Genomic DNA, 27981 nt, shown 5'->3' with positions numbered 1-27981 from the left:
GGCACTTCCACAGATAACCAGGTTACCTCTCCAAGATCCTCAAGTCTTACTAACCATCTAGAAACCTAAGAAGGGCCATAATGGACTTGTTATCCATTAGCCCCTATAGATATAATGACTTGGTGGCAAAATCTTCGGCACACAGTGACCATCCCTCTGGAATAATCACACTCAACACCTGAGATTTGCAACTGGCTTAATACAGTTCTAAAGATGCTTAAACATGCCCTTGTTATTCATCACAAAACGGTCAGGATTAGGTATGCCCTCTCTAGGTAATCACCTAAACATTCCACATGTTCACCTTTTACCCACCTCACTGGTCAGACTTCGAAGACCAGCTCTCTGCCACCTGCATCTCATGGCATGTGCTATGGTACTTTCTTTTTTGATGATATATACATTGTGTTCCCCTAACATATCTAGGGTGTTATAGAAAATCTTCCTGGACATTTTCCTTGTCTTCACCATAATTTGGTGTTCTGATGTTGCAACGAAGTACAGTGCCAAACCTCACAAAAGCATGAAATGAATAGCTCATGTTAGTTACATAGTAGGTGAACAGGTCAGGTTTTCTATCATTTACACAATGAAGAAAGAGCAGGGCCACCCCAGAACTAGTCAGGAAGTAATTGAGCAAATAACCCTTTGAATAGTATTCCATTATTAATGACCATGACCACTTCTTTATTTTCAATGGGTGAAGATCACATCTGCTCCAATATTGTTCTATTGGTGAAGAACAGAAAAAAAATGGTTTATCATTCCATTGGTTATGACAAGGACCATTTCAATAGTAGGCTATTGGTGAAGACCAGAACAGCACCTATATTATTCTGTTGGTGGAGATCATAACCACCTCTATATAATTCTATCATTGAAGACTAAGTCCACTTCAAAAATATTCTATTGTTAAAGTCAGTGCTCAGGAAAGGTCCCCATGATTACGAGGGGTTCATGTTGCACACACCGTATGACTAACTGGGGGTGGCGGTGAGCTGGGAGCCATGTTGCAGTTTCCAAGGTATCAAAGTATGTTAATTATGGATGGCATATGTTACTTTAGTGTTCCTGTTGGTGTAGAAATTAATACATATTAATTTCATCCACGCAGAAAGATAAAATGTTATACCCACCAAATGTGAAAAACATACATATACAATAATATAAATACATGGGGCAGTGGTCGAAGTGTATCATGAAAAGAAGTAGTGGAACTATGTTCCCTGCTGGCCTGCCCCTCTCCCCACAAACTCCTTCGCCACACCCCCCACGCACAATACAAACCACCAAACAAATGTGCCTGCTGTTTAAAGTAACATTCAGTGCAGTGCACTGATGTGCAATTTATAATGCTTCCTACGCTTTCATTTTAAAACTAAACCATTCCAACTGTTTATTTTTAAAATAAAAGTATAGGAACAGTAAAACGTTAAAAAAATGTAGAGGAGCAATGCTCCAAACGGCTCCCACCCACTTCCACCACTGACATGGGGAATTCATGCAGGAACACAGGAGTTGGGACCCCTTTTGCAAAATGTACTTCGACTTTTAAAGTAACTTTGCCAGGTTTTCAGATGGCAGGTGCATGAGTGACTTCAACCTTCGCAGTCAGCACCACTGTAGAAAATAGTGCTGGGTGTTATGGTCGGATAATTCTCATAGATTGCTGTTCTAAGAGAGCATTGCAGAAGGATTCTCGTTATTTATTATTGTTGTATTGTGCTTGGAGGTGATGTAAGATGGAAAGTTATGGTGTGAGTGCGGGAATGCTTGTGATGAGGGTTCTAAGCATAGGCAGTTGGAGAGCCCCTGCCTGGGTGATGGGAGCCAGTGTCTGTTCATAGTATCTGTTTATACTAAGCTAGCCTAAGAATATATAATACAGTAACTGGAACTTACCTGCAAGCCTAAGGAAGTCACTTTGTTACACTGGCGAAGAGTTGGTCTTCATGAAGACAAGAAACGGACCTGCTTGGAAGAAGAGAGAACTTAAAGTGACCAGACTGCTGCTGGGGGTGCAGTAACAGAAGAGAGAGGAACCACTGCCCCCACAAGTAAGTCCTATCACCCAGGGCAAAGTTGAAGGGGAGTTGCCGAAGTATCAGGGGCACGGCACATCCCGAGCACAAGACACAGGGCACAGAAGAAGGGCCCGGGCAGAAGAAAACCTAGGACAGAGGGGAAGCTGCAGAAAGTCCCCAGGGAAAAAAAATGCAAGTCTTCATAGCCCCAGAAGAAGAAATGGTGCCTTTCACAAGTCCCATGGGCAGACCGAGTTGGTATGGCTAGCTGAAAGTGATTATAAGACTAAGGGGTGCTACGCCCGAGCATTGGAGGTGGGGCAACTAAGTTGGTATGGCTAGCCACAGTGCCAGGTGAGGTCCTGATAGCTGTATGGGAAGTAAAGGTTCCCAGCTCCCACTACCCTAGAGTAAGAGGACTGCCTAGGAGGCAGAGGGAGAGTTACCTCCAGGAGGGTGAAGCACATGGAAGTGTCAGCCAGAAGTGTGAGCTGAGTGGAAGAGTTCTGCTCCTCCTGTAGACGATTTGTTGTAACCCCCAGGGCACAGTGAGACAAGCCAGAGCCAATGTAGGCGTTAGTGCACAGGAGGGTCTGCTCTGATCAGTGGTCCTGAGGTGAATAGTCACCTAAGTAACTGTTGGAGATGGTTCTCCATAGAATGCCTTATGGAACTGCATTCAGAGAGTTAACGCAGAACCAGAAATGATGAGAGGAAAGCACCCTGTGTGTGTGTGTGTGTGTGTGTGTGTGTGTGTGTGTGTGTGCAGGTGTTATGATGCACATGGAAGAGAAGTGTGTGTTAATGAAAGCCGGAATAGTTGAGAGGAAAGGACCCTGTGCTTGTTGCAGGAATAAAGTCTTGCACGGAAGAGGAGTCAGTGTAATGGGTGCCGGAATAGAGTGTAGTTACCTCCGCGTAGCGAAATGAAACGTGGCACTAAGAAGCAAAATGTTCAGAATGTCGAGGATCGTGAACATCAGCTGCGCTCATAAACCCTTGACTTTGAGGTACTGTAAGCTTAAAGTTTTGGCGGCGGGAAGAGGGAGCGTCTGTTTTGAGCTGGTATGCTGTGTACACAGACGGTCATGCTTTTAAGGTCCAGCGTTGCAAAGTTCTATTTGTCCTAGTAAGACTGTGTATTACTTTAGGTTTAGGTAGCAGAAGTTAGGCCTTCTTTAGGTAGCAGTGCCAAGCATTTGGGGAGACTACACCCTCATGCCCACTTCTCTTCCCTCATTTTCTCGGCTCTCGGCCACACGGGAAACAGTTTTATCACCCGTTAGAAGCAGCCTTAACAAAGAGAAGGATCTGCATACTGGGTCACTCCCTTTGCTTCTTCCTCCTTGCATTCTTCCTCAATGCACTGGGACTGCCAGGTGGGGTATAGACACCCTTTTTCCTGGGACTGTATCTTGCTCTGGTGTCCCATTGCTCTTGGTAATTACTCTGGACTCTAGACCCCCTTCTCATTCTTTGCCCGTGGGACTTCTGAAGTCCACCCTTTCTTCTTCTTCTTCTGGGGCTGTGGGATCTAGTGCTTCTTTAACCTTTGGGCTTTTTGCAACTTCCCCTCTCTTTACCCTAGGTGATGGGACTTACTTCTGGATGCGGTGGTTCGTCTCTCTTCATTTCTGCACCCTCTGCAGCAGACTGGTTACTTTCAACTTCTTTTCTTTGCCACACAGGTTCTTTTCATGTATTCATGAGGACCATCCTCATCACCAGAGTTGAAATGGGGGTCGCTTCCCATGTTTCTTGCAGAGTTGCCCCCCTCATTAAACAAGGTGCACCGTGTGTAATTCTGTGTGTGTTGGTAGTATGTGATACCCTGTGAAAATGTGAGTATGTGACGAGTGGTTGTGGTTTGTGAAGAAGGGAGATGTGTTATGATGAAGCATGTGATGTAAGATGGAATGCTATGTTGTGAGTGAGGGAATGCTTATGATGACGGTTCTATGCATAGGCAGTTGGAGAGCCCTTGCCTGGGTGATGGGAGCCAGTGTCTGTTCCTAGTATCTGTTTATACTAAGCTAACCTAATGTAATCTGAGTATATATAATAAAGTAATTGGAACTTACCTGAGAGCCTAAGGAAGTCACTTTGTTACAATTATGGACAGTAGTAAAACGCGGGGTAGGCCATTGACTAAAGCTTTCGATGAAGTGGGAGTTTTTGTAGACTGGAAAGATTCAATGGAACAGTGACCTGAGGAATGAGATAGCATCACTAACAAAGAGAAATTATTCACCCAGTATTGCTTAAATTTAGGGGAAAATTCATGCAAGCCATGTGCAAATCAAGAGTTAGGGTTTAAACGGCTTAGGCCAGTTATTGCCAGTAATTAATTATGTTTCAATACCAATGTTTAATCATGTGTTGAGGTCATGACCTACTACGGACGAATCATAAGAAGAGGTGTGTTATGAATATAATCTGAAGATCATTATTAAGATAAAAGAGGCCAATGAAAACATAGGAATTTGGAAAAGAAGGGATTTCTTTGAAGAGGGTTTTGTTCAATCATGTTTGGGGGTGGGTTGCAATAAGGTATTTGGGAGTGTTATAACTGTTGCAAAACTGTATACAATATGTGAACTGATGTGGTTTGCTGAGATTTGGTTTAGATTTTTCCTGCAACACCATCTAACTGCTCCCCAGAAAATTGTACAAAACACTGGCTTTATGTTCAACTGTGTACTCACTTCTTAAGTTGTGGGCCTGTTTGGGTTAAGGCAATTAAAGGCCCATACGCACACCAGTTCCTCAAATATTATTTTACTGATTAGGAGAAGGTCACCTATAATATTGATCTTCTCATGAAGACCAGGGCCCTCATTACGACCTTGGCGGAGGACCATGGTGCTAACAGCACCATGGTCCATGCCGCTAAGGTCAGGATTCCGCCATGGTGGATGGCGGAATTACCGCCCCATTCCAAGGTGAGTGGGGCGGTAATTTCCCATTCACCAATGGCCCCTTCCCCATTCCCATTTTTGCCCCATAGGGCATAATGGGAATGGGGAAAGGCGCTAATTACGGCACAGTAAATTACGGTGCAGTAATTAGCACCAAGGTCCCTTTGCGGCATGGGTTTTAACACCTGCAAAAAGCAGGCGTTAAAATCACCATCCCGCAAAGGGACCTTGGAATCAGGTGTTAAGGGTCGGCGCCGTTTACGGCGCCGTAAACCCCTTAACGGCTGGGTCCTAATGAGGGCCCAGGACCATTTCAATATTGTTCTTTCAGTGAAGAACACGCACTTTCCTGTTTTCTTATTATTCTTTTAATGATGACATGGATCAGTTCAATATTATTCTATCAATGAGGACCAGTACCACATCAGCATAAATCCACTTCAACATTGTCCTATCACAGAATAACTGGACCTTTCCAATAGCACACTATTGTTGAAGATCAAGTCCACTCCAATATAATGGCATTTATCAAGACGAGTTTGACTTCAATATCATTCTATTGGTGAAGATTAAGGTCATGTTGATAGCATTGTATTGATTGTAGCAAGGTCAGTAGAAAGAGGGATGGAGACCCCTCTAAGCCTGCAGTGGGCGCCTACCATGGTAAAAGCCAGAGCCAGTCTTACCCCAGAGGGTAGTTGGCAGGGCCCCAGTTCCTGTCACCACCCTAAGTTCCTGTATGTGCTTGGGCAGTATCACTGTGGATCACCTCAAACCTAACCAACACAATTCTGGCAAGTTTCTTTATTTAAATTTCAGACAGCAACACACAGCCAAGGTCTGAGCAGGCAGCCAGCAAGCTAACAGTCCACCAGAGCCACCAGTGCCAGCAAGCAGACTACTCCAGACATCAGATTCCTCAGACCAATGTGAATAGAGTGAGCCACTCAGTGGAGGAGCAGAATGTCAGCGGGGCGAACAAGAAATGCTGCATGCCGTTAGAGGATACCATTGCATGCCATGCTCCAGCAGCCGCAACGGAACTCAAAATCAGGAAACAGTTCAAACTTTCTGCAAAGCAGCTTCCTGACAAAACCAGAGGCATTCGAAAATGTATCATAAATGTAGCTGCGATGCAGCCCCCTAACAGCCCCCTAACACAAACTGGAGCACTTTCCAACGTGGGCCGCCATTGTCTCAACATGGCAGACCCATTTGGCAAAAAGGTGTGGGAGTAAGCCACCTTTTTATGTATTATAGAATTTGTAACACTTCCCGGGCAGGGAAGAAAGAGCAGGATTGTCCAGGGGAGGAAGAATGAAGGTGTGGGTTATTCAGGTGAGGTCAGAAAAGGAGGAGTCGGAGGATCAGGACACCAGAAGGAGGGAACGATGGTGTACTGGAGTGTGGAGGCCTTCTTTAGAGAAGGTGAGGTATTGGTTGGTGAGTGCAAGTGGTACTGTGCTGTGAGTGTGAGTGTGAGGTAGGTGAGTGAGAGGGTTAGTGACAGTGCACAGCGTGAGTGGAAGGTTATTGAGAAAGTGAAATGAGGGTTTCTGAGAAGAAGGTTGGGTAGAGTTGTACAACAAGTACAATTATTGAATTTTACCTTTTCTATTTTCCAAATCAACTCTTGAATTTCCTGTATGTGGATACAAAGGAGGTCATTACAACCTTGGCGGTAAGGGTTTAATGGCGCCAGTAAAGGTGCCGGAGCCGTCAACCCCTTACCGCTCCATTACGAGTCTGCTCGCGGGAACCCATTAAGGATGCCTGGTAAAACCAAAAGAATCTCCCTTGTTTGCAATAGGGTCAGGCGTAATCTGAAAAAGTCTGATCTATATCTGAAATTAGGAAAACGATTTAGATATCTTGACCGGAAATCTATTGGTTTGACAAACAGCGATATTGACTGGTGGAGCTTGGTGCTCTGCATTTCTGTTATTGTTCAAATCGGTCTGAATTTTTCAAATGCCCGTACATACATTGGGTTATCCGTCAGATATATATCAAGACAATCACAGTTAGAAATTATTACTGACACATAGGTTATTATTTCCCTTAGAAATTGATTTGCATTATCCTCCAACATTGTTTGTATATCCATATATAGTGTATTGTCTTTAGGGACAATTATCTGCCTATAGAGAGATAATAACCTCCATTCAGCGTGGTGCCTCAGGGACTGGAGGCCTAGTTCATATCTAAGACTTGCCACAGGAAGGCATTGCGGTAGCGTTAGCACATTTTTCCAGAGTTTGCCTTCATGCTCCCCCCCCCGCAATTCATTCATTGTATAGCTGGATATATTTCCACACTATAAGTTAGTACTGGGATCACTTTACCAGTATAAAATTTGATCAGGGGTTACAGCGTGAATTTACAATAAGCCTGATTGATCGTTTTCATCTGTCAACTAAGTTGTTTTATCTTGCACTCTAAAGTTTTCTTAACTCGATGTAGGGATGGAAAAGATCTAATATTAAAGCCTAAATAAGTGACTTCCTTTACTACAGGGAAGTTGTGCCCCACTAATGACCATTTATATGGGTCCGCTTTAGTCTGAGGTTGTTTAAATATGACAATTCTGGATTTTGAGGGGTTGTTCGTTAGATCATTTAACTGAGTATGATCATTTAAAGCTTTCAATAGGTCCTGGAGGCCAACAGGAGTGTGTCTAATAAGACGAGATTGTCTGCATAGGTGATCCAGCTTAATTTATCTGTGCCAATCTTTGGACTCACTTTAACCACGTTGACTTAAGTGATTAACCAGGCCTGCCAGATAGAGATTAAAAAGGGAGGGATGCAATGCAGCCCTGCATAACCCCTCTACCCGTGGAGAGGTCGTCCTGCATGTTCAACCTTACTCAAAGGTGGGATCGATTGTAAAGCTCAACTATGATGCTTCAATAGTTGAGACGAGAGGCCCCATTTTTTGAGTTTCTGCCACAGGCGTACTCTTTTTACAGTATCAAAGGCCTGTGACAGGTCAAACCATGCTCCGAACAAAGGAGGCCCCCCGTTCAAAAAAGATCTACTGGATGCTGAGCTTCCAATTAGACCATACAAGGAGGTTGACAGGCCCCATCTAAATCCTGTTTGATATTTAGATAAAATACGCTGCTTTTCTGGCCATGATTCCAATTCCCTCAAGATGATACCTGCAAAGATTTTACTGTCTGCATCTAGAACTGAAATTGAGCGATAGTTTGTCAGATCTGCCCATTCACCTTTTTTGTAGATTGGGATGACTATGGCTGCTCGCATGATTCAGGGATGGTTGTAGAATTCATTACCTTAATAAAGAGGTTAAATAACTTGGTTGACCACAACATGCATTGGATTTGAGGATCTGATGTGTTAGCCCATTCTGGCCCACTGCTCTATAAAGTCCTGATCATAATTCATATCCCAATTTATTTTTTCGGGCGGGTGATCAGGGAAACATTTTAATGGGGCGTTTCAAGATAGAAAATGAGCCTACCATGACTGCCCATTAATTGGATTGCTCTGTAGACATTGGAATTAATGAGAGACCAAATGTTCCTAAAGTTTGTCCTTCCCACTGTGTGTATAGCATGTGTTCCCTGTCTTACTGTAATCGCATATATTTCTTTGATTTTGACCAGTTCCTATATTTTGACCGTATTATTTTTAGTTTGACCCTGTAGCCATCTTTATTCTTCAGACTTTCATGTTTCAGCATTCTCATTTCCCTTCTTAGGTCTCTCTTTTTATTACACTTGGCTTCATCAAACGTGTAGATGTGCTTTACTTTCGCCACATCCCCCCCCCTGCTTTCGGTGGATTAATGGACCATAGTAGTATGACAAATGTGAGAGGATTATAGATTGAATTGAGTTCTGATGTGGTGGCCTTCTCCAGCGACCTTAATAGGCCATCATTCAGTTTGGACCCCCTTTCTCTTTGAATCTGACTAATCTATTACCTTTGCAGTTTACCGGGACAGAACTGGCAGGGACTTTCATGGACACTGGCTCTTGGTTGGGTAAGACCCCCACAAGCATATCGTGGTCACTAAATGTGTTCAATTCTACAGACAAATGAGTACAGTTATCAAACAGATCCTTGGTCAGAAACACATAGTCAATTGATGAGCCCTGGTCCCCTCTTGACCGGGTCAGGCTGGGGGGGCTCACCCTTTATGTTCCCATTTGCCATATGGAGATCCCATTCTGCTAAGAAGGACTGCCAGCGGTTTCCATTGGATGTGGGCTCTTTTACTGTGGGATTGTTCAATTGTGATTTTATGCATTGTGAATTCAAATCTCCAAACAATATTACGTCTATTGCACCATGCTTCATTTTGATTTGGTCTAGAACAGCCGCCAACTCTTCCAGAAAAATAGATAAGGTTTGTGGGGCAGGATTCTAGTAAATGTTGATTACTATCACTGAGTGGTTAATAGGTCCAGGAACAGTGATTCAGTCTTTGCTTTCTAGCATGCTTTTAGTGCCAAAATTCCTGGCACTATGTTGCTGATCGATTCTATGGCAGAGAACAGTGTACTTCTTAAGGCGAGCAGTAGACCACCTGCTGGTCTTCCCTTTCCGCAAGTCTGCACCCTCTGATCGATTACTATGAAGCCGTCCACTTCAAAACTTGAAGTCAGCCATGATTCTTGGAGAATTACGAGGAGACAGATGTTGAAAATTACCTCTCTCTCTTCAGCACACTGGAGCCCCTTATGTCGGAGGGTGGAGGAGAGGGGGAATGGGCGGACAAGTGCTGGTGAGCCCAGGGGGCAGGGGAGAGTGCCAAGAGGAGCTAGGGAGAAGGCCTCAGGCTAGGTGCTAGCTTGGATGAATCCCAGGGAGGATGAAGAGCCACCAGACAGGGAGCCTGCAGGGGGCAGTGCTGTGCCAAGAAAGGCAATCAGCCATATGGCCAGTGTTTACATATCAAATGGAACTGTTCTAAGAAAAGTGATTTCACAGTTGAAGATCCAGATTTGGAACAAAGCTTGATAACACCTACTTATGCACAGAACATGATATAGAAAAGCAAGAAAAGGACCGCCAACACCAATCAACAGTTGCGGTCCTAGAAACAGACATGACCGAAGAATGATAGCTTAGTCTGTGTGACCACCTTTAGCCCAATAAGCAACTAAGAAAGATTATTCAAAAACACTGGCATGTAATTTAAACAGCAGATTTCTATATACTGTGGCCTCTTGAACATCCGGCAGTATGTGGTACATGCTCAACTTGAGAAGCCCAGAGGCAGGCACCCTACGGGGGCTGCCATCAGCTGTAGGCCACCTTAAATGTGGTCAATGCTCAGTGTGTTCACTTACTAAAAGCGTCAAGGAGGTGGATTTGTGCAGTACGATGTTGACATTTAGATTTAGTTTACACATTGCAAAGGTAAGGATGATATTCATGGGGTTACATGCCTATGTAATCTCCTGTACACATGTAAAACCAAGAGAGAGACTCAGCGGCGGATCTGTGATCACAGGTCTTGTGCGGGAAACAATCTGCAGGATAAAGCAATCGTTCAAAAACAACACAGAGAAGAAGACTTCTTTTGGTTTGTGCTTCTACAAATTAAAAAACATATCTGGCAGAGGAAATGCATACTTTTCTCTGCTGAGAGAAGAACAACGATTAATTAAACGCTTTGATACAGTGAACAACGGGTTGAATGCATTTGTGGAATGGGGTTCTTGCATCAAATTAATGTACAGAGATGGACGGTGGTGGTTTACAGAGATGTTCCCACTTGTTCAATTAAAGGCGGCCCGCACCCCATGAATCCATGTCCATTGAGTTCCTCTGGCCACAATAGTTCTCGTTTTCACACGTTAACGGAACGTGGAGAATAACACTCAAGTTATCGAAGAACGTAATGGGTGTTTTCTTCAACTGCCAATAGGGGTTGGAGAATAACGCTCTAGTCTTTAAGAGCCATAGGCTACGGGCGTTTAAAGCAGAAGACATGCAGGCGTTTGAAGTGGAAGACATGCAGGTTGCGTGTAAAACGTAAGGAGGCAGTTGATGTTTTTTTACACCACGTCCGGCGGCGGACATCTGTGAGTCAACGAGGAGAGTGCAGTAATCCAGAAGAATCTGTGTAAAATCGTGGCTTTTTTGGTTAATATTAGTAAACGCCTGAGAACATAGCTCTCAACCTTTCATGGCCCCTTTTTTTGGTCGAAAACACCCAATTTTGTATTTGGCAGGTGAAAGCCCATTGATTGCTATGGGCGTGTAGGGAGCTTGGGCGGGTGACACCTAAGTGGGCGGGTGACACCGGCCAAAAGTGGGTGAGTTGAGAAATATGCGTGAGAATGACGCATATCATTGGGAACCTCATGCTGCACCATTTTTGTTAAGAGCAGGAAGTCTCAATGGAAGGATTCGTGCTGCGGCGTGTTGTAGGAGTGGCTAATTGAATGAGGACACTTGGTTTGGGATCTTACAAATAATAGCAGGTTTTCTCAAGAGTCAATTTAGTGATGTGCACGCATTCTCTACAAGAGTCAAGGTTTGCGTAAAGGTTGAGTTATAATGAGGCATACAGAAATTATGTTGCTAGAAAATCATGTGATAATTTTCCTAGATTGAGGTCGAGGCACAGAGAAAAATAGACCAATTAAAGTGACGTGGTGTGCAGAAAATGGAATGTCGAATATAAGTCCTTAATTTACATCAAAACAAATTGATGACAAGTTATTTTGGTTCTGCTCTTCTGAGAGTGGGTTGTGTATTAAGGAGTGAGTACATGGACATTAGAGGTGTGTTGTGAAATCGTATTTGTGCAAATATTGTTTCAGATATTGGGAAGCGACATGTACACATGTGGTGAACAATAAGAAAAGAGGGGCGGACTGGTGCCCCAGTCGAATGAAAATTGTCCTGATGAAGGCCCTAGATGAGTTATAGGGACAGGAACCTGTCGGTTCCCTTTTTTAATGGCTGAAACACGGTTGTGTCGACATGTAGTTTAACGAACAGATCAAGTTCACCAATAGTGTGCCTCGTTATGATTAATTTTGAGGCCACTGTGATGTTAACATCACCAATGTGTCTAAACATTTCATGTGAATTCGAAACTGAATGAGTTGACAGTTAGATGTGTAGAGCACAGGAGGTTTCTGATCTTGGAGAGTACGTTCAGAATAAGAAGGTGATTGTCGACTGTCCATATTGACAGAGTCACAGTGATACTAACCCCTCCCACATATGACATTTTGTTTTGCTTGTTTTAACTGTTAAAGTGATTTGGTGCATGTGCTTTTGATAAAATATGTTTGCGTACGAAAAGTAAAGCAGAAATGTATATTTTTATATTCATTTGTTTTTTTTTTAGAGTTCTTGAGAAAGCTTGAGCAGAACCAAAAGGGTCAGCACTACCCCCATTAGGAGCTTTATAGTGTGTCCATCAATTCACTTCAAAAGAAATGCAGGCACTAACTGCTGATAGTGGCCCGCAATTCATTTGAAGCTGCTGGCCTCCGAAAAGACCCTTAGATGACTGCGGCTGCATCCTTCACTCTTCAGTTCCCCTTTACCTTTCATTATTCTAGGCTGCTCCTAAAACTTCACTTGCTGAGGGTACTAACAGTGCATAATTGATTTTAATCCTCATTAACAGCACTCGCTTAGCTCAAGATTGTTACACTGGGTTGTTAGGTTACACAAGTGCATATGCTGCACCACATCACTACCATAGTAGTCACCGTTCACCAAGACTTGTCTGAAAAGAGGCGTACTGTGTGTGGGGAACAGGTGACGCATCAGCGGGAAAGAGAAAGCGGGTACAGGAGAAGATACACTAACAAGGTAAAGAGTTGAGGGCTAGTGACTGTGTACGTATGGATGTGTGGAACTCCAACAAGTCTGGAATGTGAAAGGATACCGTGGGTAGGGAATGTAAATTCCAAGATGTTGTCGAAAATGAAGGCCCTAACAGGGCCTTAATGTGTCCCAGCTGCCCCTGAGCTAGAAGGCTTAGGTAGATTCTGCTCTTAGTGAAGACGGAGGCACTGCCATCTGATCAGTGCTGCATGGTGGGGCTACTCCCCTGCTAGCTTCTCATTTCATGTGGCATAGGTGTTATCCGACATTTATCATGTTAATTAATTATTCTGTAAATCATTGTGTTTAGGGGGGTTGCCACAATTCAGGATCTGTTCATTGTCATGTGGGTATTAACATGTGCCGCGTCAAGATGAATGTTATGAAGTGTTGTGCTCCGGCACTGTGCGTGTCTTCTCTGTTGCCATCACTTTCATTCGTGTTCAATTCTTGAAGTCTGCGTGAGCGGGTGTCCACCAACCTCACAGCTCCTAAAGAATTTAGCGAATGCCTATTTCTTAAACTACAGGACAAGTGGTAGATTGTGCCTATGAGTGCTCATCTGCCCGGGTATACCACCACCTAGAACCCGACCAATGGCAGATGATCTGAAATGGAACAACGAGACTCTGGCCTGGCAAGACACCGGGGCCGTCAGTACAAGGGACTTGAAAACCAAACCACTGGATCCTGCCCATACAAAGGAGGCCCCGGGGGACCCTTAGCATGGTCCAGAAAACCTGTTGAAAAGATGGAGTGTACTAGTTATAATCAAAGAGACACCCCCAAATCACCACTTGGCTTTGCAAACGCAGACACCTGCAGATAGTTGGGGCTCAATACTGAAACTTTATTCAATAACCCTACATATAACAGAACCACAGGGCACTCTACAGAGCACATAGCCTAGAACACTTCCTGTATCCTGTTTGTACAACCCAGCGCGTTGACGCAACGTCCGGGTCTCCACGCATCAAGAGGCACGTCAGATCACATGGTGAGCAAGTTCAACTCAGTTACACATTAGCTGTCCGACCAATCGGCAGATCCAGAACGTGTGCCCTTTACATACCGTTTCCGATCCAATTGATCTGCTCCACTAAACCCAAACATGCACTTTTACGATTAATACATTTTCATGTTACACTCCTCATGGACGTGTAGGATTCTTGTATTGTTTTTCCCTGCACGCATTAGTGCGTTGTGGGCGCTAATATTTCTTTAAACAGACATTATAATAATTGACGTATTCCTTGTTTTGCTAGTTTGGAAAGCCCACAATCAGGCAACCCCTGCGCGCGCTGCACGGGCAAAGCCTCAAGCCTAATGGGCTGGGACGTGGTGATTCAAGGGCCACTCCATGCGCGGCGCGGCTGCAATCATATCGAGAACCTCAGCTGTAAAGTCATCAGCAATCAGCGCCTTTGCCACACCGCTGTGCAAACCCCACGGCACGCACGCAGCAGGCCATTTCTGAGTGCTATCGGATTTGAGTGAGTGGGGGGGGGTGAGCTCAGGAAGAGGGTTAGAGGCCAGGCCAAAATATCCCACAACCGAACCTGCAAGATCTGAGGCGTTTAGGACAAGATATTGCCCACATGTGTGTAACCAACAATGGCACTGGACGCTTAAATGCCCAACTCTCGCGCCTGACCTAGCCATCTCCCTCTCTTGGTATGTTTCGGACCCCTTTGAATTGTGCCTCCCACTGTTCTGTATGGGTGTGTTCCGGCCTCGGGTGGCGTACTGGCAAGAATAGTATGCGCAGGCCCGCGCGGGACTTTAACTTGCAGCGCGGCAAAGGAACACACAACACGCTGCTCTGGTGCATAAACCTAGACTGCCGTAACCTACACAGTTCCTGTGGTTCCTTTATTTCCAACCCCGCCCCATCACGTGACATCACACCCATCTCCTGCTCTGTCATTGCCTTCCAGCAAAATCATTTCTCTATGATATGATAGCTTAATTATAACGTGATTAGTACCCAGAGGTTTCTATGCGTGGGATCATACCTGTGGCGCTCCGTCTCATCTGGCTTCCAAGGCAAGCACGTTGCCCCTGAGCTATCCTCCCCAGACGTTTCTCCATTGCTTTCTCCATTGACCTTCCCATTGACCGTCGCGCTCCTAAACTCTGTTTATTCATTGCTGTCTCTTTAGAGCGCTTGTTTTTATCTTTTCCACCTCGCCTTTCTCTGTTCCCCCCCCCGTTGTGTATTCAATTCTCACCTTTCTTCTTGCTCTGCTCACTCTTCGCTGTTCTTACTTCTACTCTTTTTTTTCTCTCTAACTTTCTTTTTTGACAGCACTATTTTTCTCTCCCTCTATTTATATTTTGTTACCTTTGTGGATTTCATTCCTCTTTCTTGCTCATCTTCAGTATATCCTTTTTGTCTCTCCAGCCCTTTCTGTATCATTCCCTCTCTCTTTCTCTGGCGTTTTCTGTTATTGAGCATGTACCGTTCCAATAACTAGAGCAACCAATCAGATTTCTCAAAATGTCAAAATGGGGGCTTTACCTGTCAGTAAAGGCCTGTCTCAATGGAAATGGTTGGGAGGATCTGTGTGGGCTCCGGATGCCATTTACATGGATCCCATTTAACAGTGCCTAAATGCCTCTGCGTTGTTTTTGCGCTTTATAAATTAAATAAAGAAATTGTTATTTTTTTCAATTTAGTTGGCCTTCAGCATTCAAGATGGCTCCCCGAAATGCTAATGGCGATATTGGCTGGCAGAGAAGCGTGCTGACTGGTTTTTCACCATTCCAGAACTGTTCCTTTTGAAATTATGACCCTCCTTTTAGCACCCTATAGCAGTTACAACTAGACAAAAATCTGCATGGATTGCATCTCAGGCAGGATGGGCTCCAGCTGGCTTCATAGTATCAGGGGAACACGGAGGAGGGCCTGCACGAGTCTCTCCACACACCCCAACTTCCCTGATTTTTGAGGTGTCATCTCAAGTTAAGCGCTCAGATCAGCGCTCAGATCAGCGCTCAGTGCTAATAAAGGTCCAGACCATCCACAAGGGATTCTCTTTTAACATGTGGCTATGTGGGATTTCTCTCGTAATGCCACTAGAGCCGTGTACATTTCTAGTAGTAGTCCAGGTGACTAGTCACTTGGTCTATTGTAATGCGCTCCTGGGGAATCCTCCATCGAAACGTGTTAGTAAATGGCTGAAAACCGGACTGCTTTCCAGACATAGGAAAAGTCATCACATCGAAACTGCTCACAGGAACCTGATGTGACTTCCTGTGGAAGGATAACATTGTTTGCATCATCTTTAGATGTGTGCATGGGGCTGCTCCCACCTGCCCTAAGGAAAGTGTAGGGGTGCAGAAGAACGAGTCTGACACACTGGCAGTATGTTTGTTGGCAAAGACTTTTATTTATGTATAAGAATAAAGAAAAGGAAAACCTATTTTGCACTATTTCTATGAGGGGTTTCCCCTACCTCAACAAAAATACTAAAACCCTATTTCCGTCCCTTGCCCTCTACACTAACTAAGGGAAAACTGGGTGTCTTGTTGATCCAGAAGGAAGCTCCTCTCATGATGAAAAAGCCCAATAGAAACAAAGAAGTTCTTAATGTTGGATGCTCTTCCACACGAATACCAAAACACAAAGTTTGTGGGGGAGTCTCTTACACTATTCTTTCTTCAGTTCACCATTGAAGTATCAAATCTGGTTCACTCTCCTGCCAGACTTGAAATGTAGCTCTTCCTTTCACAAGAACACCATTCCCAAGCATTAGGGAGGGACTCTTTCCCTATTCTTTCTCCAGTTCAAAATGCAGCGTCAGAGTCTGATTCACTATCCTGCCAGACTTGACAATAGATCTTAGAATACCAGAAAATGTTTCTTTCTTTGGAACTGGTTCCTCAACCACTTGTTTTAGATTCTTGCACCTAACTTTCTTTTCTCTCTTACATGGGTCGCAGACCCCTCTGGGCTGTATCAAAATCCCCCAAAACCTGTTTTGTAGCTTGTTTCTCTTTTGTGTGGGTCCTAGGCCCCTTATTTTATTCCAGGATCTCCCTGACTTGCTCTGCTCCCCAGGCCCTTGACTGTGTGCTGCTTCGGACTTGCATGGGTCCTTGACCCCGTGTGCTGTTTTGCTGGGCTTTCCTGACTTCACATGGGTCCCAGACCCTGGTGTGCTGCTTTGCGTACTCTCCTGCCAGGTAGTGTTCCACATAGGATATTTTGTCACGTTCGTTCCAGTTTTTACAGTTCTTTCTGCTTTTTGGGATATTGGTACGTGTCTCTTTAATCTATTTGTCTCCCTCTGTGTCCCACCCACTGGCCCATCCCTTTCGCTATCTTCAGGAAATGTTGTCGCTATCTCCAGTCTATCCTGGGAGTAGAGTGGGGCTTCTGTACTGCTTCCACATTTGGTGCCCTGCTGTCAGCAACTCTGCAGCAGGAGTCTTTCTCCGCATGCTCGGTTGTGCGCCTTCTCCTTGCTTTGGCTACGCTAGTAGCGTTTCTATTTTTCCCCTCACCAAACAAGTCTCTGCTCCATAGAGCTACTGGAGACACTTAATCCCTCCTCGACATCATCTTGATCTCGTCTCCTTGGGTATCTCGCCACGGAAATGGCATGTGGTTCCTCGCTCCTCCAGGGCTGGCTTGACAAGGTACACAGTCCTTCCATACTTTTTATTCGCCAGGTCTGCCTCTAATAAACTGTACCATGTATGTTGGTTCTGTGGTGGGATTTTTCCTCCTTGCCTAATCTTCGTGTCAGTGATTGAATGGACTTCAACTGGGTAAGCCTCACTCTTCCTCATCCTATTATGATCTGTATGAATGAAGTCCTCTACTTTACAGAGATACATAGAGATGTGGAGTGCACAGGGGACTGCATTGGGTGAGAGGAAACAGGGAAAATAAAGGGAGGGGGTGAATACTGTGTTCTCCCAATGTGATGGTCACAAGTCCCATGGAGGGCTTCACCCGTCATGAGATCCATCCGCTGAGCGCCACTACCAGGGGGACTATTGTGTTTCGGCCTCACCTCACTGGACTCATGACACAAGACTTCCCTCATGGTAGCAGTGACAATACCCTGGGATTCGTCACAATGGCATCACATGGTATATGCCAAGATGGAACCTTTGGTCTATGGAGAATCACAGGCTTTTCATCCCTAGGATTCTCTGTCAGACCAGAGCAGATAAAAAACGTTCAGTATCGGGAACCAAGCTTTGGATTAGATTATCAAATTGTATTCCTGACAGTAGACATTTTTCTAGTTCCACGGTAGACGCGGGCTTCAGCAGAGTACTAATTAGCGAGTAGAAGCGACAGATTTCCCCAAGGGGATTTAGAAGTGGTCCAAGTCACAGACCGAGTGAGACAAAAAAAGGAAAATCAACACAGGTGGTCCTTCTTTGGCCCATTCAACCCACTTGGCTGTCGACCTGACCCGGCCGCAATCCCTTGATTTGTGTGCTGCAACATGCTTCTGCCTAACCTGTGCCCCCACTGCTTACTTCACTGCACTTCTAGCATAGGTGACAGTAAATAGCCTTTAAACAATTATTGGTTTGTGAACAATGGCCTAAGTTTATTGCATTAGTTAATAATGTCCTCAAGTCAATAGGAAAGAAAAGGGCAAAGTTATTTAATGCCACATTCTGTTCTCCAATCTTCATACCCCAGCGTGAGGGCAGAATTAGTGGTGGTCGGACAGAGCAGGGACGTGGTGGCAGAATGTAATTGTTATGTTCTAAAGGGTAATAATAGGTGCATTTGTACCCAAGGTATTTCAAAGGAATTTTGCCTGAGGAAAAGAGCCATTTCAGATATTCTCCTCCCTTGCAACAGGGCCATATTTGAAGCTTTAAAGCAGAGGTCTGCAACCTTTGACTCTCCGGATGTTTTGAAGTGAGATTCCCATCAGCCCTAGCCAGCAGAGTCAATGGTGAAGGACCATAGGAGTTGTAGTCCAAAACATCTGCAGAGCCTCAAGTTGCAGATCCCTGTTGTAGCACCAATATGGTGAACCTTGGATCCCCTGTGGGGGGCATCATGGCCCCTTACCTAGAATTGCTTCATGGTAAACCGAGCCTTGTTTGCTGCTGGAAAATTCATAGTTTTCACAAATGTTTCGAAGCAGCTGTCCCGCCTCCTCTAATCTCATCCCTTATTGGATGGCCTGGTTACAATAACCCCACTGTGACTTCACATCCTCTCAGGCAGTGATTGGACCGCCACTAATATCCTGAGCTGGTGTGACAGTGACAACTATGGGTATTCAGACAAAATGGCTACTGTGATTCAGGTGCTAAGTTGGCTCATTGTTCGTCTGCCACTCTTCACAGCTGAACCCTATAATTTTATTAGTGGTAAGAGAAAAAAGCTGGAAAAGCCTGGCAGCAGGGTAACGTAGAACCTTTAATCCTGTGAAATTCTTGTATATGTATCCTTTTCCTCTTTAGCACATTTTTTACCCCCTCAAGTACCTATAGAGGAGCAGATGGACATGTCATCCCTAGCTCCCACCCCTCACCTCCATTATATTGGAACAGCAGGAGAAAAGCCCGATGTAGGACACCAGGTATTGTCCCAATACTGCATCGAGTGCATGAGAGATGATATGCACTCAGACAACCATATCGGATGTGCCCCTGCACTGAAAGAGTGGCAGGATGTCTGCCCCCACTATGGGACCTATTGGAAATGCCAATGACGATGTCGGACCCAAATAACCAGACAGACTCAAAGAACATGGCAAAGTCTTACTTTATTGTCATCATAAAATAAAGTAGGGCAATCTAGCGAACAACAAAATGTAGCTCACACACACACACAAATTTGGTTATACAAAGGCTTTATACCTCAATATGCATCGTCATCCTACATGGAAAACTGTAAAACCTATTGAAGGGAGGGATTGGTTAAGGGATCCTATGTACCTATAGTATTTATAAGTGTTAATAACATCATTGGCTTCCCCTTATCTGTTAGGCACGCCTTGAACCACCTCTAAATATGTATAATACTGCTTATAGCACAATAATGGTGGTGGATTGGTCTTTGCAACATTGTATAGCATTTTGCAAAATGGACCCTCTGATTGGTTGGCATGCTTTCCCAACCATGGACGTTTGACTCATTAGCAGCACGTAAGCAAAATGGAACTTAGGTGGCAATAGCAACGTCAGACTTCTCCCCACTTTCCATCATCTCTCATTGGTCCAGCCCTAAGCCAAGGCTTCTCCTTTGTAGTTGACCTTGCAGCCTTTTCTTGATTCTGGCAAATTTAAGGGAGTGTTGGCACACCATTAGCTTTGTCTGGAGCTTAATGAATAGAATGAATAGCCCTTATTTTCGACTTCTGAATCACGCGTGAGGAGACCACACATTTGTCAATTTGGACCTTCTATTTACTGTTATTTGATTCAATTGTGCTGGGTATCATTACTTTCCTCTGCCTTTAGAGACATGTTCACTCCACCTTTTTCATCTTTAATTGTCCAATAGTTGGCCCTTGCAGATGCTGTCTTCTTTACTAACGCTAAGAGAAATGCATACATGGCATATCCTTTTGACTGCCCCTGTGCCTTGCAATTATTCCTTGAAGTAGCATCCTTGATCCCAGGCAAATAGACTACTCTTTATTCCTCATATGAAACTGTTTTGCCAGTGTCTCCTGACTCTGCAGCCCTGTTCTGTCTCTGGAGTAGCTTGATTGATTCTATTACGAGTCCAGCGTCCATTTTTCCATCAAGGTCGCCCCAGCCACAGTACGTTTTCTTCTGCAGCAAGTTTCTACATGTCTTGTCTACATTGCATTTCTGCACATATACACTTATTAGACAACAGGTTACTTTATCTTCTTTGCATATATGATTTCTTCATATCCGATTACATGTTTCTCTTGTTACTTCAGCAACAACTTTATTCTTAATTAGTACCCGGCACGCGCGGCTGAACAGGAATACTGTGTGGTGATTGGCTCATTTGCGAGCCATACCACATGGTATTTCCGTCCACGCCGTGCGTGCCAGCTACTCTGTTCCCAGCGAGGGGCGTGGCAGCCCCTCAGACAATGAGGAGGCTCGAAACGGGGCAAACCCCGCTCCGCGTCTCCCCATGGCTGGAGGCTTCCTTCGTCCCCCGCCGGGGACTCAGGTAAGATTTTTTGTTTTCCCCAAGCCTTTCCTCCCTCCTACCTCCCCACCCCACTTACCTTCTATCCCGCTGTCTCCGGCGGGGGACGATGGAAACCTCCAGCCATGTGGAGACTCGGAGCTGGGCCCTCCCCGCTCCAAGCCTCCACATGGCTGGAGGCTTCCATCGTCCCCCGCTGGAGACAGCGGTACGTTTTTTTTTGTTCTTCATCCCCACCCTTCCGCCCTCCCGACCCCACTCGTGTTTCGGCCTCACCTCACTGGACTCATGACACAGGACTTCCCCCATGGTAGCAGTGACAATACCGTGGGATTCGTCACAATGGCATCACATGGTATATGCCAAGATGGAACCTTTGGTCTATGGAGAATCACAGGCTTTTCATCCCTAAGATTCTCTGTCAGACCAGAGCAGATAAAAAACGTTCAGTATCGGGAACCAAGCTTTGGATTAGATTATCAAATTGTATTCCTGACAGTAGACATGTTTCTAGTTCCACGGTAGACGCGGGCTTCAGCAGAGTACTAATTAGCGAGTAGAAGCGACAGATTTCCCCAAGGGGATTTAGAAGTGGTCCAAGTCACAGACCGAGTGAGACAAAAAAAGGAAAATCAACACAGGTGGTCCTTCTTTGGCCCATTCAACCCACTTGGCTGTCGACCTGACCCGGCCGCAATCCCTTGATTTGTGTGCTGCAACATGCTTCTGCCTAACCTGTGCCCCCACTGCTTACTTCACTGCACTTCTAGCATAGGTGACAGTAAATAGCCTTTCCTCCCTCCTCCCTCCCCACCCCACTTACCTTCTATCCCGCGGTCTCCGGCGGGGGACGATGGAAACCTCCAGCCATGTGGAGACTCGGAGCTGGGCCATCCCCGCTCCAAGCCTCCACATGGCTGGAGGCTTCCATCGTCCCCCGCTGGAGACAGCGGTACGTTTTTTTTTTCTTCCTCCCCATCCCCTCCCTTCCGCTCTCCCGACCCCACTTACCTTCTTTTTTCTTCTGGTCTTGGAAGCGAACGCGCTGGGAACACTTCTGTTCCCAGCGCATCCGCTTCCGATGGCCGCCATGGAAAGGGAAAACGGACTACGTTTTCCCTTTCCATGGCGGCGGCCATTATTTTGCCGTTTTTTTTTCCTTTTTTTTTCTGTTCCAAAAAGTGTTTCGGAACAGAAAAAAATACCATTAGTAACCCGATCCAACGGCCAGGGTACTAATGGCAATAAGACCCTCGGCGGCAGGCCATTACTGCCGCAGGTAATGCCCAGGGGCTTTGTATAACTACACCCGCCGCCTCAGGTCTTATTGCCACAGTAGTTGCATATCGTTTCAGTGCGTCTCCTTCATGATGGCACTCTGCTCTTGTCAGACTTCATGTATAGCTCAATGATGTGCAATGGAGTTTGTCGACATCCTTCCACCCTTTCAGTGCGAGGGTACATTTGATACGGGTGTCTGAGTGCATATCGTCTCTCATACACTTAATGTGGAATTGGTAAGATTCATGGTGTCCCAAATAGGGCTCTTCTACTGTTCCAATATGACGGAAGTGAGGGGCAGGAGCTAGGGATGATGTTCCAGCTGCTCCTCTACAAAGTGGATGAAGGCAGACCTGGTTAGACATTTATATTACACGAGTAGTGGATTTAGAGTGACAATTAAGTCATTAACTCATAAGACTCATTTGAAAAAAAAAACACTGGCAGGCACTTACAGTGCAAAATGTGATGGTAAGGCTTGATAAAAGTGAGCTCAAAGATTACCAATGAGGAGCTGTTTTAGGGTCAGAGGGGCAGGAACTGCGTGGGAATGGCCATAGGAATTAGCATGGCCATGGGCAATAAATGGGTGGGCAAATCACCAAACAACACCCACAAGCTGTGTGTCCCTCCTCATATGCCATGTCTCCCTAACTGTGGTCTAATGTAATCGTTTTGGCTTAGAGGTGTCACAAGCGAAACATAATAGCCAAACTAAAAGAAAACATGTGAGGGTGAGAGCCAGCCAAAGTCCCTTTGTTTGGTTGGGGCTTTCCCCCTATTTATGTGCGCTAGAGCCAGTTTAGGGGAACTACGCCCTTCTCCTGAAAGAATTCTCCTGCAGCCACTGCACAATACAGTCCGAGCAGACTCCAATTCTTCAAGAGGCCCATGTCTTTGCAAACGCTCAGCTGTTAAAATGGCCCCTGTGGTTCCTCTGATTGTGCTGCCAAGGTTCCATGCCTTTGATGTGAAGGACAAAGGGTAATGTGGCAAGCATGGTGTAATGCGAACAGTCAGAGCCACCAGCTGCGGAATCTCTCCATTTGAAAATGACACTCGCCGAGCCTTCCTTTGAAGCCGTTTCCGTTAGCGGGCATTGCGTAGAGTTCCCTCAGAAGCGGATATTGACCCAAGGCCCGGGCTCCGAACTTTTTGCTGGTGCCTGACCCTGAGGTTTGCAGGTAATGGGAGGATTCTCTTCTACAGCGGATTGTGTTGATTATGAAGCTGTGATGACTAATCTCCCTGAAACGCATTCCACAAATGCCATGTTAACATGTTTGTAGGCAGACTGGCAAAGGAAGTTCTATGGCACATGTGCAAAAACATCTTCTTATACTTGCTCTTTTATAACGCGCTTAATACCAGAGATTGCTTTCTAAGCAGAGGATCCGATTCAAACCTGTGTTGCGCAGCGTGGACCGCTTTGCCCGTGAGCCATCCCCCCTCACCAGCTCCACATCTGCAACAAAGCTGCACATGTGCCAATCAGACTGAAGTTCATTTATTTATAGAGCTAACAGGGAAAGCAGTGCATTTTTGGCACAAAAACACATGTAACTGACGACAAAACAGAGGACATGGGTCTTTTTCAATGGAGTGAGGGAATACGACTTCAATACCAGATGGTGCAGGGCAAGGTGGAAACATCAACCAGGGACTTGGACAGGTCAAATGTGGAGTAACACATTAACACATTAATAAAATAGAGATCCTGAGCATATTTAAGTGGGGTTTGCAATTAAATCAGCTGCTATATATGGCAATCCACCTCCTTCCCCCGCACTGCCTCTGTCAGGTTCATAGATCATATAATTATTATGAGGGGCACACTTGTTAGTGTTGTTTATATAGTTCATACATACACTTTATTCAATATATTCTACATTCATATCATAATGTAGAATACCATATCATAAAAATAAGTTGTTTCACTCAATGTTTGTTCTGTTTTGTTCCACATTCATCAATAGGACACACTTTATTTCACTTAGTGTATTCCCTTGTGACATTAGTAGTGACTTTATTAGTGAGAGAAGCGTAATTTCTTATATAAAGCATTCATGCTAGTGCAAATTGTGTTAATTCTGACAAATGTGAGTGCATGCATTTCATATTCATGACACATTCCTATGCTATATATGCTTGCAGGTATACATTATATTGATTCATTTTTCCTTTTTTCCTTGTTTTCCGAGTGAACAAACTTCAGTGGGTCTCAGGTACCAGGTAGGCATTTAAGGAGCTATTTTTGCTTTCTGCGCAATCCAGACCTTACGCTCACACACCCCTCAACAACCTCCTATTTGCACAAATGATGGGCATTGAGCTTCATTTCAAGTTTGGTGGGGGTCAGTTGGGGCAGATGTTTTAGGTCCCGAGACGGGAAAGAGGTTCACACTACGTAAATTGTACTTGGTCTTGGTGCAGCTAGGTTAGATGCAATTTTGCAACTAAATATGTGTTCAATGTAGTTAGAAGAATTGAAATGTGTGTTACTTTGTATTTTAGTTGGATACATCGTAGAGCCACAGTAAGCAGCAACATCAGTAGCAGTAGTCTGAATGTAATGTGTTATGCAATGTGCCATTTGCAGCTCTGAAAAGTATGCAGTGAGGAGCTTTATGCATGTGAGATGTGAGAGGAGTTCATTGAGGGGGAAACTAACACGTTGGAATTCAAGTATGATTCAGATTGCACACACATTTACGGCTTTGTGAAATAGGGGGGTTTCATTGTGAGTACATGAAGATATCACAGAAAGCAGGTTTCACATACTTGGAGTCTTAGTAGGCCCAGATTCCCTGGATTTGCAGGAATGTTTTTTTTTTTTGCCTGGTTTGGAGAGCTGGATGACCGAGGTCCAGGAAGGAGGTAGGAGGAGAACCACATATGGGCAGTTGTGTTAACATCGCAAAAGGGTGAAGGCTAGAATGGAATGGAAAGCCATTTGTTAGATTTTTATGGCCAGATTCGGTTCTTAGATGCAGAGGGTAATTTTCCTGGGAGCATGAAGTTCTTGTTTTTTTGATGACCAGAAAGGTCTGGTTACATGGAGGGTTAAAATGAACAGATGGTTTATGAGATTTCGGGAAAATAAGCAGAATATATGCTGTAGGCTGTGTGGTTTGAGATGCCAGTCACAAATCAGATTATGTCTAGGAATGCAGGAGAAATAATATGGCAAGCCGGAGCATCTGGGAGGATAAGGATTTTACTGCTGCTTCAAATTTGTACTTTTTATTTATCGAAACTCTTGCACAATCACCATCTGGTTTAATGGGTTTCTGTCACATGGTCTGAATAATGAATATTCATGAATGATAAATGCATAATATGGAGTACATCATAAATGACTATGAAAGAAGATCACGTGTCAAAGAGGTTGTACTTTGTGACTGTATCCCATGGGGTTTTAGAGCTAGGGGGATTACATTACTTTGTATTAGAGTTAGTCAATGAGGGTTTTGGCGAGGATTTTGTAACACAAAATCTGTGATTTTTGTAAATTGTCTAACTGTGTATATAAGCTGAGTACTGGAAATGGGGGTAGAGCATTAGCATATACAGACCATTGCACTGATCATGGTGGTTGGGAGTGGGGCCTCCTGCCAGTGAGAGGCTCTTGGGAGATGGTGCTTTTCCATCTCAGTGAGTTATAAGTGGGATTTTGGTAAGAACCCCATTCACCTGGCTGCCGGAATACCGGTAATATTGGTTGTGACTTGGCTTAAATTGTCAAGCAATAACTGATGAGTTTTTTCACTTGTTTCTAGGGTATAACAGTGATTTATTAGACACTTAAATCCGACACATGTTTCGACCCGACTGGGTCTTTTTCAAGGTGTGTATGTTATACGTTGTAATGTTGTTGTGGGTTTGAGCTCTTGAGTAAGGGCTCTTGTTGAGTAACCCAGCAAGCCTGGGGGGCCTCAGCACAATGCTGCAAATTTGTTCCCATTCAGAGAGAATTGGGTTCATTGTCAGCTTCAAGGAACTGACTTGTTTCTTCAACTCGTTAGCATTCAATAAAAGTTGCTTTTCTGATAAAGTGCATTCATTTCTTCACTGAAGCCATTCTTTCACACTGGAATATTTGAGTCATTTCATAACAGGTTGTAAAAAAAGGTGGTAAAGTGGCAGCAACCAAATTACTGCCACTTCACCACACTGCAGAATTCTGACTTTGGTGGTGAAGTAGAGGAGAAAGCTCCAGCATATAGCTGGAGGATTTCACTCCACTTTACCACCAAACATGAGCAGAATTAGCATTGGGACCCATGATAATCATGATCATTGCTTAAAATTCAGAATGGAATCCTGTGGACTCCAATAACGATGATCAACTTCGACATTACTTCACTGGTAATCTGGCAGTAAATCTGCCAGGCCAAGTGGGGGCAATGGTAAATGTGTATGGTGGCATCTTTGGCGCAATTACTGCCAAACACGTAACAAAGCTTAAGGTTTGGAAACTCTTTTCCCCTGCCCTCACACGGAAGTGGTAGATGTTGTGAGACCGGAAAGAGGAGAGAGTGTGGGAGGAGCAGCAATTGCTCACTTATAACATATGATGGCAGTGCCTTCAGTGTATAGAGATGAATTTGGCATATAATGGAATAATCTGGCGAGATGGGGCTGTATAAAGCATACAGTGGCAGAATAATCAATGTGCACACACTAGAAAGGATGAATGAACCCCTCTGAATTAGTCATAACCACTGGCAATACCCCCGGGCAGATCTCATTACATTGTTTTATAACCAATCTGCACCGATACCGGAGAGGACCAACTGAATGCAGGCCAGTCTTGGTCCTTCCATCAATGTGTGCCGTCCAGTCCAAACTGATCAGACATATTCCCTCTGCATAGGAGGCACAAACCTGCCTCTTATGATCCCATCAGTGAAGTGCAGCTTGGTTCCCTTGGTGCAGAGAGCAAAAGACCCGTATCTGGGCCTATTCTCCTCCTCTTAGTGGGACTCACTGCAAACACCAAAGAGTAGTGAATGAAAAGCGTCATGGACTTTGTAGAGAATATGAAGGCAAAGATGGGCTTTGGGGGCGGCCAATTTGTTAACAGTATCTGGTCATGCGAGCATTCCATTGGCTAATGATGGCATTTCCTGGGTATGATGACAGTGGCATAACATGGGAGGCCACACCTGGCATGAAATGATTTTAAGGTTCCAGATCTTGGAATAAGATTCAGGAACATATATATATATTTTTAGGGAGTGACATTGCTGAGTACACAGTAGTTCTGGGGGTGGAAGGTCCTCTGAGAATGGGCCCCCTGTTTAGTTTTGAAAATGAGGGATTCAGGATGCTGGTCCCTTTTGTTATGTAGCCAAGATTCAATAACTCCCCCATATATTCAGAGATCAAAGTTACAGTCTTCCATGTCGGCAGCCCGAGACTCTTGAAGTGTAGCAGCCGACGTGTTGTAAGTGCATATTTTACAGAGTATGAATATTTCTGGGCTAGTACCATTTGATATATTTAATAGAAGTAACGCCTAATGCCTGGCCCTGCAACTCGTAGAAGTACCTCCAATTTCCTGTAAGAGTTGACATTCTTTCAACACTTACTCATATGTTGTTAACATTGCCCCCCTCCATGGATGTCATACACACACACACACAGCGAAATGATGTCTCCTTTTGATGTAGTTGTCTTGTCTCCGATATCTCTGCAGGGCCATTATTGGGGGAGTGAGGCCCTCAGTGTTAATCGTCTCATTGTTCATGGCCCAGTTGCTGGAGATACTTACCCCTCCCACCCCCCCACACACGCATATG

General features: G+C 44.7%; 1 protein-coding gene across 6 annotated transcripts in view; it reads right to left on the bottom strand.

Annotated features, from left to right (window-relative positions):
- The window catches only part of RBMS3 (RNA binding motif single stranded interacting protein 3), a 2259106-nt gene that overhangs the window by 1536088 nt on the left and 695037 nt on the right, over positions 1 to 27981 (bottom strand). The gene's annotated exons all lie outside the window — the stretch shown is intronic.

This window comes from Ambystoma mexicanum, chromosome 2q (genome assembly GCF_040938575.1).
Source record: "Ambystoma mexicanum isolate Mex_15411 chromosome 2q, UKY_AmexF1_1, whole genome shotgun sequence".
NCBI classification, from domain to species: domain Eukaryota; kingdom Metazoa; phylum Chordata; class Amphibia; order Caudata; family Ambystomatidae; genus Ambystoma; species Ambystoma mexicanum.
The sequence above is the reverse complement of the archived record's forward strand: the minus strand, read 5'-3'. Positions and strand labels throughout refer to the sequence as shown.